Source organism: Macaca thibetana, chromosome 13, assembly GCF_024542745.1.
Source record: "Macaca thibetana thibetana isolate TM-01 chromosome 13, ASM2454274v1, whole genome shotgun sequence".
NCBI lineage: Eukaryota > Metazoa > Chordata > Mammalia > Primates > Cercopithecidae > Macaca > Macaca thibetana.
The window spans coordinates 41,281,064-41,296,122 of record NC_065590.1 but is presented as its reverse complement, the minus strand read 5'-3'; the positions used below and the strand labels follow the sequence as shown (position 1 = coordinate 41,296,122).

General features: G+C 40.5%; 1 long non-coding RNA gene across 1 annotated transcript; it reads left to right on the top strand.

The window, feature by feature from the left end:
* Positions 1-6,617: 6,617 nt before the first annotated feature.
* LOC126934226 (uncharacterized) lies at positions 6,618-14,432 on the top strand. Its single transcript, XR_007718881.1, has 3 exons — positions 6,618-7,216; positions 9,422-9,599; positions 14,219-14,432. It is a non-coding gene; the product is annotated as an uncharacterized LOC126934226 (long non-coding RNA).
* The last annotated feature ends 627 nt before the right edge of the window (positions 14,433-15,059 follow it).

Here is a 15,059-nt window from a genome sequence, read left to right as displayed (position 1 = left end):
TTCTCCACATCCTCTTCAGCACCTGTTGTTTCCTGACTTTTTAATGATCACCATTCTAACTGATGTGAGATGGTACCTCATTGTGGCTTTGATTTGCAGAAGAATACAGTTTTAATGAAAACAGAGCTTTTAAGAGAAGTTGTGAATTTCTCTGTTCATGTGGACTATCCCATAACTCTGCCTGGGTCTCTTGAATTCATATGCAAATAATTTATCGAGACAGTGCTCTCAGGAGAACAGGTAAGGAAGGGGAAGAACCAGGACAGGGAACAGGAAGAAGCCATTCACATTGCTGTGGCTGTATAACAAATTACCACAAAACTTAATGGCTTAAAACTATGGCATCACTTACTTTGCCTGCAAATCTACAATTTGGGCAGAAATCCATGTGTACAACTTGTTTCTGCTCTAGTTGGCATCAGCTGGAGCAGCTCAAGGAATAGGGGTGGGATTGTATAAGAGACTCATGCACTCTTATGTCTGGTGGTGGAGTCTGGCTGTAGGGTGATGCCTCAGCTGGGGCTGTCAGCTGGAACATCTAAATGTGGCCTCTCCACAGAAAATAATATTGAGAGAAAACAAATGTGGTAAAATGATACCATTTTCAATATGATACTGCATATAGAAATTTAATAAACAGCCCACTGTTATTTATTTATAAATCCATGTATAAGTAGTAAAAGTATGAAACTATGACTAGATACACAATAACCTCAAAATAATTATATCTGGGTGATATGGTTTGGGTATGTCCCCACTCAAATCTCATCTTGAATTGTAACTCCCACAATTTCCACGTGTTGTGGGAGGAACCCAATGGGAGGTGATTGAATTATGGGGGTGGGACTTTCCCATATTATTCTCGTGAGATTGAATATGTCTCATGAGATCTGATGGTTTTATAAAAGGGAGTTCCCCTGAACAAGCTCCTTCTCTTGTCTGCCATCATGTGAGATGTGCCTTTCACCTTCTGCCATGATTTGGAGGCCTCTCCAGCCATGTGGAACTGTAAGTCCAATAAACCTCTTTCTTTTGTGAATTGCCCAGCCGTGGGTATGTCTTTATCAGCAGCACGAAAACAAATACACTGGAGGATTATAGAGGCTTGAACTTCATCTGTGATATTTTATGTGTCTAAGAAAGATCAGAATCAAATATGATAAACTATTAACATCTGTTATGTGTGGATGAAGACTCTTTCTACATACTATTTTTTTCTTTTTAAATTATTTTTTAATATACAGAGAGGGTCTTGCTTTGTTACCCAGGCTGGTTTTGAACTCCTGAACTCAAGCGATCCTCCTGCCTCTGCCTCCCAAAATGCTGGGATTACAGGTTTGAGCCACCATGCTTGGATCAAATTTTTCTTCTTATAAAGGAAAAATTGGGGGAAATAAGAACATCTTTTCAATTAGGGATGTTTACATTTGTACCACCTAAAAAAAGGCGGTAGTGTTAATGTAAAAACAAAACAATGTAGAATGAATTAAAAAATATGAAATAATGGAGTGTATGGAAGTTAGAAATGAGTGGGAGGTTAGAAATTTGTAATGAAGTTATGCAGGGTGGTGCACAGATACTACAAAATAAAACTTTTCTCGGATATGGAGGGAAATAAGATAAAGATTAAAACGATGTGGGGTAGGGTAGAGATGGAGGCCAGAGGAATGAGAAGAGCGAACATGACCATTGGTGCTGTTGAGGAAGAGCTCACCCTCCATGTTGCACAAAAGGGGCCATCAGAGATGTAATAAGCAGAAAGTTTCCTGAGGCAAAGAAAGTCTTGAATGTAGATGGAAAGGACTCACAGAGGTCCTGATATCGTCCAAGAAAAGAGGTCTATCCTTAGACTCCCCCTTTGTCTTTGAATTATGAGGCTAAAGAAAGCTCTTTAAGCATCTGGGTTCAAAATTAGTCTACAAAGGAACAAAAATCAGGCTGGCCTCAGAGTTCCCCATAGAGAACTAAAGAAGCTGATGCCCACCTACAGAGTTTTGAAGATTAAGAATTGGGGACGTCACAACCCAAGAATTGCGTTAATTTGTGAAGACAATATTAAAAATTCTGCAATATGCCAAGCTGTACACAACTGGAAAAATTACTCAAAGTTTTACTCCAGCCAATTGAAGGATTAAGGACTTGGAAACCATGATGTAAAAAGATTTACAAACAGCTTTTTATTCTGTTTAGATTCCATAATAAAAAAATCTAATTATATTAGGTATTTTCAAATGGATTTATAACCCAGGGGCAAAAAAAGCTAGGGTCTATAACCCTTCCATTAGTTGTTGTTGTTGGTTTTTGCTATTTTCCATTAGTTGTTATTGTTGGGTTTTGCTATTTTTTCAGAATCAGGAAATACTTTTTTTTGGGTAATATTCCTTACCCCATGGGTCAGATGGAATCACCTTCTACTTAAAACAATACAACCTACTTCTTTTCTAGTACAAAAAAAGGGCCTGCAATATTTAAATGACAGGGCATTGTGTTTGCAGAATTACTAAACCCAGAAAGTATTTTTTTATCCCTCCATTGAAACTGATTTTTATTCAGCAATACAAAAAAATTGCATTGACAAAGAACTTGAGTAATAATTTTATGCTTCTAAGAACTCATTTTGAATGACCTGAGTATATAGGGTTTTTTCGTAATTATGAAAAATGAATAACCTACCAGTGGCAGATATAATCTGTGATTAAAACCTCTTTATAACATCTTCCAACTAGGAATTGTGAATGACTCTTCTTGGGTTAATTGTACTTAAAATCAGAATATGTAATATAATCTTAACCATGTTAAATTATGCATAGAAAAAAATTTAAAGAAATAATAGTAAATGAGGATATCTGAGTCATGAGATTCTGGGTGATTTTAATTTCTTTGTGTATTTGTATATTTATAATAAACTGTATATTTCTTGTCACAAAAATGAATGCTATTATGAAAATCAGCATGTACAATTTTACCTATGCCATATGATAAAATTATGTGAATATTACACATGAGGAGAAGATTGAGGGGGTACACTGTTGTGTTAAATGAACAAGACAAGTCTTTGGATGTTAGAGCTACAAATGATTTATCTTTTTTTTTTTTTTTAAGACTTTATGTGTGGCAAGACTATATATTTCTTTCCAACTGAAAAAGTTCTTTATTTTACAAATATACTAAAATAAAATATATTTTATCCAACATAGCAACGCTAAATGGGCATATATAGGAAAGATATACCATATTTTCTATTTTTAACTCTTTAAAACTCCAGCCGGGCACAGTGGCTCATGCCTGTAATCCCAGCATTTTGGGAGGCTGAGGCGGGTGGATTGCCTGGGGTCAGAAGTTCGAAACCAGCCTGGCCAACATAGTGAAACCCCATCTCTACTAAAAATACAAAAATTAGCTGGGCGTGGTGGCAGGCACCTGTAATCTCAGCTACTAGGGAGGCTGAGGCAGGAGAATCGCTTGAGCCCGGGAGGCAGAGGTTGCAGTGAGCCGAGATTGTGCCATTGCACTCCAGCCTGGGCGACAACAGCAAAACTCCGTCTAAAAATACCAAAAAACTATAGCCCTCTCCTCTTGCCAATAAGTTGCTTTTAAAATCAATGGCAGTCCAAACAGTGGGATAATACAATAATTTTAAAACAAATAATTATAATAAAGATAACATAATATAAATAAATAATAAAGCTCATTTTAATAAACATTATTATTTTAAGTGAAATAACTACAATGAAGTTAGTACTTTTAAATACAAGTATTACAATGAAACAGAAGATCTGAATTTTGGACTTGAAATTCTAAACCACAGGGTTTTAGAGAAGAAAAGACTTCTGAGTTGATATTTGTATTTAACTTCCTTATTTGATGGATAAGGAAACTGAGTGGGGAGAGGCGAAACGAGTAGCTCTGAGTTTCACATTAATTTGCACTGGAACTCAGTTCCAGATTCCCTGCACAGTAATTTCTCTTCCCATAACCATGCTCCTAGTGAGGACTGCCTTTGAGTGTGGATACAGAGGAGAGTGACATATGCAAAGGTGAACAGAGACTGTTCACCTGCCCATCTTCCCATGCAAAATAAAATGTGGAGTATTTTTGTGTTTGCAATTATGTGAGGCACCATTTGATTCTCATGTCATAGCTCCATGGCTAAAGCTGCTTGGTGATCATCTTGAAAGGAGGCAGAAAGTCTCCAATGCTGTCCTTGCTCAGAATATCACTACAGAATTTCACTGGAGGAAAATCTATGAACATTCTGCTGAAAGTTAAGTAGCTTCCAGTATTAAACTATCAACATGTATTTAGCTTTCCTTAACTACTTTCTAGATTAAAATCAGTGCAAAATTTACTTCAAAAGATATTTCAGGTTTTATGGAACCCACTAGGCTTGCGAAATGATTTTTAAAAATTGACCAAAGAACCCATCTCTGGATTCTAGGGTCTGGAAGACAAGAAAGAGAAGAGTGATGAAGAAAATGATCTTACGGGCATGGCAGTGGTGGCCTGGTGCTAATAATGATTTCATTTGTGGGCAGGCATCCAAGGGTATTCTGGGCAAGTCTTATTTCCCAAGGCAATGTATTCTAGTCTTATGAAAGCACTGTAGCAATTTTTTTTGAGATACATTTGAGATTGGACTCTGGCACAAAGTTTTTCTCAATATGAAGCAACGTAATGACATATTATCTGGAATTTGAGGCTCTCCTTTGATGCAGAAGTGATCAGATTTACCGTTTCCACTAGATGGCATTAGAAACTTCTGAAGCCATGAACTAATTACTAGTCACCTTTGTTAGGCTGTAAATTACACCTGCAGGTTTTAAGAGGTAATTGGCAATCGACTATCTGGTGTGTTTTAACTTTGATGCCAGGTACATGGTTAAGACATTGGTATCAGATCTCACCCTTGACATAAATAGCTTCTGGGATTATCGGAATGTCATTCCACATCTCACGTTCCAAGCAAGAGTTTTGAAAGCAACATATACCCTCCCTCACTGTAAATCAAAACCAAGTAATACCAGCTCCTCTTATCCTAGCTAGGCAATCAGTTTAGGGCAAACATATTAGGTAGAAAGGGTAAACGAAAATTTGTTTTCCCTGCATGCAGAGAATTTGTTTTTGTTGGTTTCTTTTGCCATATTTCAAACATGAGGGAGCAAAAACAACAACAGAATCTGAAGATTTATCAGCTTCTCTTAGTGGTGGTTTTAAGAAAACTGGGTAGGTTTTTAAATTATACATGAAAACGTCCGGGATCTAGAATGGATACATGTCCCAGTGTTTCTGAAAAGTCTTTGCCCCTTCAGATGCTCTGTATAGCTAAACCAGGAAACGGTAGGTTCGATGTGTGCATGTGCGTATCTTTTTCTTTTCTCAGTGGTGTGTTTCCGCGCCTGCCGTTGTCACCACTACCACCATTGCCTGCTCCCTAGCCTGGCTTTCATCATTTCTTCCTGTTGATTGGTGTCACCTCACATGCTTAGAATGTCTGCCTGTCTGTTCAGAGTGTGAACACATTCCTCAGAATGCTGATCTGTTCGTTTCACACCAGTGTCAAAATGACTTATTAAATTCGGCACCTCCTGATACTCAGTGGCTGATGTGTTGCTGTCCAAACAGTAAATGACAATAAGCATATGCAGCTGGTGGGCCTAGCAAACTCATTTAATTTGATAAAAATGTCACTGCAACATGCTTTAAATCGCTGTCCTTTTCATCATTGCTAATTGCTAGCTATAGACCTTTTTTCCTATGCTTAATACAAGTGTTAGAATACTACTCCTTCCAGCCTGATTAAGAATTAAAAAAAATGTAGAATTCCTTTTCAGTGGCAGCATTATTTCATCAAGAGATGGATTTTGCTCTTAATTAGCCAACATGCCACTAGGGAAGCTTCAGAGTCATGGGTGTGAAACAGCCTCAAGCAGGAGATCAATCTAAAGGAAAAAAATGGTGGCTGGGGAATAATTGGCAGCTCCGGTGAACGTGGGCTGGTTATAACAGTGACAATATGTTCCAGTGGAATATCACAAACCTCTCTCTCCTATTTCCAACTTGGCACATTTCAAGCTCAACAAAAGCTGAACAATATATCCCATGGTTATTTATCTATTGTTTTATATTTTTTTCTTGCTGCTTCACTGAGGTTTTTTCATGTGTTGGCCTGACAATCTGGACATTTCTCCGGAAAGGATTAGGGGATTAAGAAGGAATACAAATTCAAAAAATAATAATCCTTCAGTAGCTTAGTGCTTAAAAACAGATCTGGAACTGATCCATACACCAGAATCAGGCAAACCTGCATTAATTTGCTAAACCCAAAGTTGATTTAACACCCCCACCACCCGCCACCCACATACCCATACATTGAACTCAAACTTTTTAAAAGGATGTGCACCAGATTGAACAGGGACTGTTTTATTACACAGGCAAAATGGAAAAAAATTGCAACATAATCCCCCTCCCCTCCAAGTGAACTGATACTTAAGTTGGTTAAAACCTACATTTTTTTCTTTTAAAATAAGCTTTGTGGGTGGAGTCTGACTTCTGGAGCAGGTAAGCTAGTAGCCACACAGGCCATCAGCCTCTCTGCTCACCTATTTGCACCTCCTCCCAGCAAGAGGCTTTATCTGGGATTTGACTTATGCAAAATGGAATGAACAAAGGAGGGGAAATTTGCCTCTCCTCCTGATATTCTTGTATTTCAGAGCTTGACAGCCTTTGCTAGAAATGGAGCATGGATTCTGGATTAATGTCTACTTTATTTATGTGGTTGAATGTATATTTTTCCAGTTGCTCATTGAAGAAAACGTAATCATTTTGGTGCAGATTCCAAGTGATGTCCCCAGTCATCTTCTGTAGTCTTCCTGCTGTGATTGGCCCATCTAAATAAAATAGTTAACCTACATTTAAATACAATTTTGCCTTGACTCCCAGTCTATATCTAAAGTAAGGAGGGACATTTTGAGCACTAGACAATCTCAGGCTGCCAGAGGTCATTTCATTTTCTCCTGCTTGTGTGCTAGTGATACCTTTACCTCTGGTGTATAAAAAAGAAATGTCTTTGTGGTATTTCCAGGAAGGCCCATGGAAGCTCTTTTTGCTTAAATCGAGCAATGCTACAGAGCTCATCAAAATGAAGAGGGCAATGGGAAGTCTGGATCCTGGCTCTGAACTCTTCCAGATCAACGTGTCTCCACCTGGGCGGTTCCAAGTGAGAAGAACCAGAAGTTCTCTGCCTTGGTCAATATGGGGGCAGGGTAGAGGTACCATCAATCATAGTAGTGCTCCCAGTAACTGGTTTGGGGTGTTGATGAAAGTGTGTGTCCCATGCCTGGCAGGTACATAGTGCATGGCTCACCAAGAAGCCCTCTGATTGACATACTGGGACAGAGGGGACCCCCCCAGGCTTTCCTCCCACCCAGGGCTCCCCCAGTCTCAGCTGCAACTCCATTTTTCATATCATGCTTTACAAGGTCCATTTCAAGTAGGTTTTGAGCCCAGCTTAGTAAGGTAGCGTATTTATATCATCCTGAACCCAGGGGTTCTCCAAGTTTTGGCCTCATTGTAACCCCAGCTCTCATTTATTGACTGTGGAGACTTTTCTAGAATTACTGTATTTATTCCTGAAACAAGCTAGATGATGTTTTTACTGACCACATAAAAGTTTTCTTCTCTCTTGCACAAGCAATATATAAATATATTCTCTTCACTTGCCCTGACCTAGTTTAAACCTGCTTCCAGAAGGGTCCACCCTTGTGCCTTGGCCTGTGTGCCTCAGTCTACAGTTTTGTGTACCCTTACACATACAGCCAGGGGCCTGTAGAAATCATCCAGAGTTGTCAGGGTGGGTTCTTTTTCCCAAATGTGAATGGTATTACCCAGTGTGTCATTCCATGGCTTGCTCTTTTAACTGAATGCTGTGTCTGAGAGCTGGCCATGTTGTTCTATGGAGAGATGGTCATTCCTCTGAAGAACTGCATGGGCTTCCATAAAATAAAAAGAGCAGAGTTTGCTTAGCACTTTCTCTTCATTTCAGAGATGATAAAACAGGGGCCAGGAAGGTTAAGTGACTTATCCAAGGTGTTCTAGCTACTAAGCATTAGAGCGTGGGTGAGACCCCAGGCTGGGCTGACTTTCCTGCATGCCTGGCTCCCCCTGTATCGTCAGTTTTCCTTGCCATACTGCCTTCTTTCTCCTCTCTGCACTATTTTCTCACCTGCTTTACTCTTGAAGCTACATTGGGCTTGAGGTCCACATTTCTGCCACGAGTGTCCTAATTCCTGGGGCCAGATCTATACTGACCTAGAAAGTACTTCAGGATGAACATTTTGAACAACATTTTACATACAGGCAGGGGTTGTCTTTCAGCATTTTAAATATTTTCTTTCATTTTGCTAACCAGGTAGTTTTCTAAACGCTTGTGCTGTTGTAACCTTACAAATCTTTTAAAGATTTTTTTCCCCAGCAGGATCTGCTTCCCATATTTAACAGGAAAGCATGTAGGAGGGATGTGGGAAGCAATTGCTTAGGGGAAATATTGCCCTCACAAACATGAATATGGCAGTCACAGTGGTTCCTAAACAAAGGTTTATGGTGGTATCGTGGGTCAACAGGAATTTCTGTTTGTGAAATGGCTGCAACATCAGAATGGGAGGATAGGCTGAGTAACTCAGCTACTTTATAAATGAAAGAGCTTTTATCCTCCCCAAAGCCTTTCATAGTATTTGAGACTCAGTGGCTAGTTCTAAAGAGGACCCGTTCTTGAAAATGGTCCATTTAGCAGCAGTTTGAGAAGTCATCAGCGAGTAATCATGGATGGACTATCTCAGAAAAAAAGAATATTGTTAAAAAAAGCCCTGTTTGTAAATTCTGTTTACCCATGGAATGAACTCATTTTTGCATCTCAGTACCAAGATTTGGAACTTCACATAGATGTATTTGAACATAAAATTTTAAAGCCATTGTTGCCCCAGCTATGTGCTACAGACCCCCCCACCGACCACCTGGTTAGTTTTCTGAGAGTTTCTGCGGGAAAGGTTTACAATGGCTGGTTCCTGGTTTGATGTCATATCGATAAATTATGGTGCTTTAAACAGATGTGATCTCACAGCATAGAATTCTTCAGGGTAAAGCTCGTGAAAAGGTTTTTTCCCCCTCTTGGTTTCACTGTAGTTTTGTTGTTTGGAGGTTTTATGTTGTTCATTTAGTTCCCTGGCTATTGGGGTTTTATAGTCGTATTTCCTTTGTTTAATATAATTTCTTTTTCTCTTTTAGCTGTTTTTGTTAGGGTGCCCAGAGGCTTCAGTTATGAGTGGCTGTAAAGTAAAATATATTATGATTATTACAATGATAAAGTATACGCTTTTAAGAGTCTGCTTATATTGACCCATATATTCTCTTTTTTTCTCTCTCCAAGATACATACAGAGGCACATTGGAAATGCAGTAGAAAATGGCTGCAGATTTAAAACCAGAAGTTAAGAAGAGCAAACTCGAATGTATAGCAAGAGAGCTTCAGGCTGGACTGGCTTCCAGCAGAAGTGGGACTGGAAACCTTGGATTCTGTTGCCTCTTCTCTGTGACGTGGGAAAACATGTCAGTATCTGAACTTGAACTTGGTAATTACTGCTAATTTCCCAACCTTTTCCAAGCCACGTAACTCCCCTGAGGCTTAGTTTTCTCATCTGTGAATTGAGAGATGGTATGTTTTTCATCATGAGGTTGCTATAAAGAGATAATGTGTGTGGAAACACCAAGCACGGTCCCTGTCATACAGTAGGTGCTCAATAAATATGAACTGGAGTACACATGCACTCTGCTCCCTCCTGCCCCCTCATAGTGCCTGGTCTGGCTCTGGGCTCCCTGGGATATGGTAGGTTACCAAAGCGGGCACTAAGGCATGTCTACCTGTGGTACCTTATTACCTAGGTTTCTTATGCTACCTGCTTCATTCTAGTCACAGATTTCAGGCTCCATTCGAACAGAACCTCACTTCTGCTAGCTGTCATGCTCAAAAAGGGACTGATGACCACTCAAGCATGATATGATAGTGATTTATGAATGTCATTCCTCCAGACAGCATTTGGATTATTACAGGTTTTGCTTTTATTTTATTTGGCACTAAAAAGGCATCGAGAGCCAAAGAGAAGTCTCTTTAATGGTGGGATTTAGGCGCTATAGCACATTTCTTTATGGAAGGGGAGAAAGATTTTCTTCCTGAAACCCTCTATGTCATACCCCATAGGTCGATGCTGAGTCTCTCTACTCATACGGATCTCTTTTTGCACTGGGTTGAAATAGTGTCCTTCCCAAATTCATGCTGGAACCTGTAAATGTGACTTTATTTGGAAATAGGCCTACTGCAGATATAATCAAGTTAAGATGAGATCATATTGGATTATGGTGAACCTTAACTTCAATATGACTGATATCCTTATAAGAAGAAGGACATTAGGCCACAGACGTAGGCTTAGAAGGAATCAGGCTATTTGGAGACAGCAGCAGCACTAGGAGTGAAGCATCTATAAGCCAAGGAATGACAAAGTTTGCTGGCAACCACTAGAAGCTGGAGGAGGCAAGGGAGGATTCTCCCTTAGAGCCTTCAGAGGAGGCATGGCCTGGGCAACACCTTGAGTTTGAACTTCTAGCCTTTAGGATTTGGAGAGTATACACTTCTGCTATTTTAAGCCACCTAGTTTGTGGTCTTCTTCTTTTTTTTTTTTTTTTGAGAGAGTCTTGCTCTGTTGCCCAGGCTGGAGTACAGTGGTGTGGTCTGGGCTCACTGCAACCTCCACCTCCTGGGTTCAAGTGATTCTCCTGCCTCAGCCTTCCGAGTAGCTGGGATTACAGGCGCGTACTACCATGCCCAGCTAATTTTTTGTATTTTTAGTAGAGACAGGTTTTTGCCATGTTGGCCAGGCTGGTCTCAAACTCCTGACTTCAAATGATCTGCCCACTTCAGTCTCCCAAAGTTCTGGGATTACAGGAATGAGACACTGTGCCCGACCTAGTTTGTGGTGCTTTCTTACAGCAGTCCTTGGAAACTAACATACTTGACTGAGCAGGATGCTTGCTGATGGCCTAGTGGGCCCAGTCACAGGGAGGGGTGGGAGGGAGATTTTGGTGGCAGGTAGTTGATGTTGGCTGGGGCTGTGCTTGGTGTGGATAGCAGGAGGAATGCGCTCTTCAGATGGGGCAAAGACATGTGTAGGTTGTGTGGTGGACAGTGTTAAAGGGGTTTCTGAGAGCCCAGAAAGTGCTGTGGGAAACAAACTGGGTTCAACAGGAGTGTGCCTCATTTTACAAAAGGAATGCACTCCCGAAGTATTTCAGGGGAGCTAAATTTTTCTTGAAGTTCTCTAGGAGAAAGTGAAGTTTGAAGAGATCACTGAAATTTCAAGAAAGTAGAAATCTCCTTGTAAAGTGAAAATCCACCCCTGTCCCAACCTGGGTATTGTTTATTTTGCAAGTTCCATCCCTCTACTTGTGAAAGTGAGGCCTTCCTGAAATGCCAGGTCTCTCCTTCTGAGAGTCCAAGAAGATTTGGGAGAGGGAAGGGAGGCCGACTTTCACTCATTTTCTAGAGACAAGAAAAAAAAGAAATACCATACAACTCTTCTAATTTAAGAATTTGAGAATGATCTCTTTAGGTACTTGATAATTAATTTCTGAATGTTAAGGAGTAGAATTTAGCAAGAAGAGGATATTGTGCGTCAAAATAGAGGAGGGCCATGCTTGATCATTTGAAATAGTGGAGAAAACCAGTGCTGTTGAACCATCCATTCAACAAACATTTCCAAGGCATTCAGTTGGGCACCTGGGGAGAAAGATATTAATAAACTTGATCCCTGGCCTCGATGACATGGTTAATGAGATGGTGTGTGGGGCGATAGACAGATTTGTAAATATGTAGTAATAGCAATAGCTAACATGTTTGAACACCTGCAAACTACTAGGCCCCATGCCAAGTTCTATACATGCAAGACAGCATCATTTATCCCTCCATAACCATATGAAGTGGTTCTATTACTCATCCCATTTTGCAGATGAGGGCACTGAAGCTTGGAGAGAATGAATAACTTGCCTAGTGTCATTTCGCCTAAGTAAATGGCAGAGCTGAGATTCACACTCTGGTCTGGGGCCCTGAAGACTCTATTCTTCATCATGACAAGTGGTTAAGATGTATCTGCCGTATGGGTCCAAGAGCCAGACTCTGTATTCAAATATCACATACCTACCTGCTGTTAACTTGCCCTTGAAGAGATTATTACTAGGTTTCTCCGATAAGGTTATAGAGATGTTGCGAGAATGAAATGGCCTAATGCAGACCAGGTGCTTAATGCAGCACCTGACACGGCAAAGACAGTCACAAAATAGCAGCTTTTGTTACTATATGGGCTGGGGCTACTGCAGATGATGCCTAGAGAGCTGTGAAGAGTGAGGGGTTCCAGCTGCTCTCAGTTGGGACAGCAGGACACAGTTTACAGATTAGGGTCTGCCCCCTTCTGCATTGTACTTTGGCTCTTCTTTAGGCATGGATCAGGACAAAAAGACATCAAAAGGGAAGTTAAAAAGGAGACTTGTGTGTGTGTGTGCTTCGGAATGGTGGGTGGGGGGTGCGTGGTGAGGTGAGGAAACAAACATCTGTAGGTTGACTTTTATAGAACCCCATTTTAAAAGTGATATTTAATGGCTTCCGTGGGTCTGCTTAAATGTATTCCACCAGATTATTTGGTAGATAGGCCAAATAATGGGATGGGGGATGCAGGTATGCTAGTTAAGTTCCCCTAGCAGAAGTACTTTCAGCCTAGGTGGGTTAAGGGAGTTAAGAACTTGTTGAAAATGAAGTGCTGTATGGTAGCTGCCAACAGTTGGAAACACTTTACCTAAAATCGTTTGAATGCAAGAATACTAAAACAAAGTTAGTTCTTTGAAAACAGCAATGGTTTCTGAAAATGGCAGGTAAATTTACATGATAGGACATTTTGCTTGAGACTGAGAATAGGCTAAAGCTGCTGGTTCTGGTGGCATTTTGAAGTGCAGAGTCTTGAACTTGAAGCCAGTGTTTGGCTAACTCCTAATATAACCTTAAAAATTGGGCTCAAATATCACCTCCTCTAGGAAGCCTTCCCTGATCTTCCCAGAGCCCCCTATCTATGCTCTCAAAGCACAGTCTGAACACCTCTATTGTAGTGTTCACCGTATTTTGTTGGAGTGATCTTTTTAGATTTTTTTCCCCCTAATTTCCACTACCATCTTATTTCTAGCACCATGGACTAAGGACCTAGTAGGTGCCCAAGCTAGTCAAACTGACGTAGATATTACTAGGTTACCAAGAGAAGAGAAGGGGGAATAAAGACAGAAAGGGAGGAATCTAAGACCGCCGACAATAGTCTCTCATTTAATCATCTTATATCAAATAGACCCTGGCTCTACGCATTTGAATTTAAAATTCAATGTATTGTCAATCTGGGCCCCTTTTATAGAATAATTCTTTATTCCCCATCCAGACCTGGAAAAACCGCAAACCTCAGGCAGTTCGTGTTACTTTCTTGGAAGCAAAGCAAGCATGGCTGGCTTGGGTTCAAGAAAAAGGAGGGAAATTGATCCGTCTTTCCTTTCCTACCCTCCAAGAGAAAAAGGAGATCAGTGCAGCTTAGGCAAGATCCCCTGTCAGGCAGGGACCAACAACTTAGGAAGAGTTTCTACACTGTCCAGGTCAGTGGTGCCACCCTTTGTCTCTGAACCTGCTTCTCCAACATGGTGGGCAATGGGGGAATTTTGCATAAACACTTTCTGATCAGCTGTGTCATCTCGGGGGCAGCTCTACCATCTGTGCCTGAGATGTCAAAAATAATTCTTCTAAGTATCTTCTCAGGCAGCTTTGGGATGATTTCAAACTTGAGAAAAGAAGCTGAGGGTAAAAAATTACATACCATTCCAAATCAGAGCAGACAGGCTGTAAAGTTCTAGATTTTGTTTGAAATTTCTCTTCAGTGTAGAACAGCATCTTTGTATTGACAGAAGCAGCCCTTTCCTTAATATAAGCCAAAACACAGCCATAAACCAGGTCGACAGGTATAATGTGTTTGGCATGTATTGTTATTTGTTACCAGGAGGGTTTATAGCCCACAACTCACCCTAAACAGATGAGTTCTAAATGCTTGGATTACAAATGGCTGTAAATTTAAATGTACCCAACTTGTCTTTGTTAGAGTGAACCCAGAGCACATGGCTTTCCACCCGGACTGGTTGGTTACTGCTGCCCTATTCTTTGATGGAGATTAAAAAACAAACAAACAAACATACCTGATTGCAATGGTGCTTTGAAACTCCTAGATCCTGAACTCCTTTGGGGGAACTCTGAGAGTGGGAGCAGGGCCCTCTGCAGCCAATTCAGCCTCCCAAGCTGGCTAACACCTGGTGAGTTTCTTCCCTAAGTTTTGGCGGAGGTGACCACTATGGTGTCAAGACTATGGACTTGGGAACAGATAGACTTGGGTTCAAATTTCAGCTCTACCACTTACTAGTTGAGGGACTTCAGCCCTCATCCAGTTCCCTTTTTCATTATTTATTTTCTCTTCTTGAATGGGGAATACTTTGACATGTTTGAAGACTTAAACAATATAAGGATATGTGTGCTCGGAATCTGTTCTGTCCTGTCCTTATTCATCGTGCTCACCTCTACCCTGACCATTGTCCTTAGATTCTTAGTGTTTCTTCTGGTGCTTTTTATGCAAACAAAAGCAAATTTATTATATATATTATTATTTTTCTTCCTTCCTTACCCAAAAAGCATCCTATTATATATACACTGTCCTGAACATTGTCTTGGTTTTTTTTTTTTTTTCATTCATAGTGTCAGAACACAAAGATGTTCCTTATCTTTAAACATTTAAAAATTATTATTATTTTTTGAGATAGGGTCTCATTCTGTCACCCATGACAATGAGCGAACATGGCTGTCTGCAGCCACCACCTCCTGGGCTCAAGCGATCCTCCTGCCTCAGCCTCCAGAGTATCTGGGACCACAGGGGTACACCACCATGACTGGCT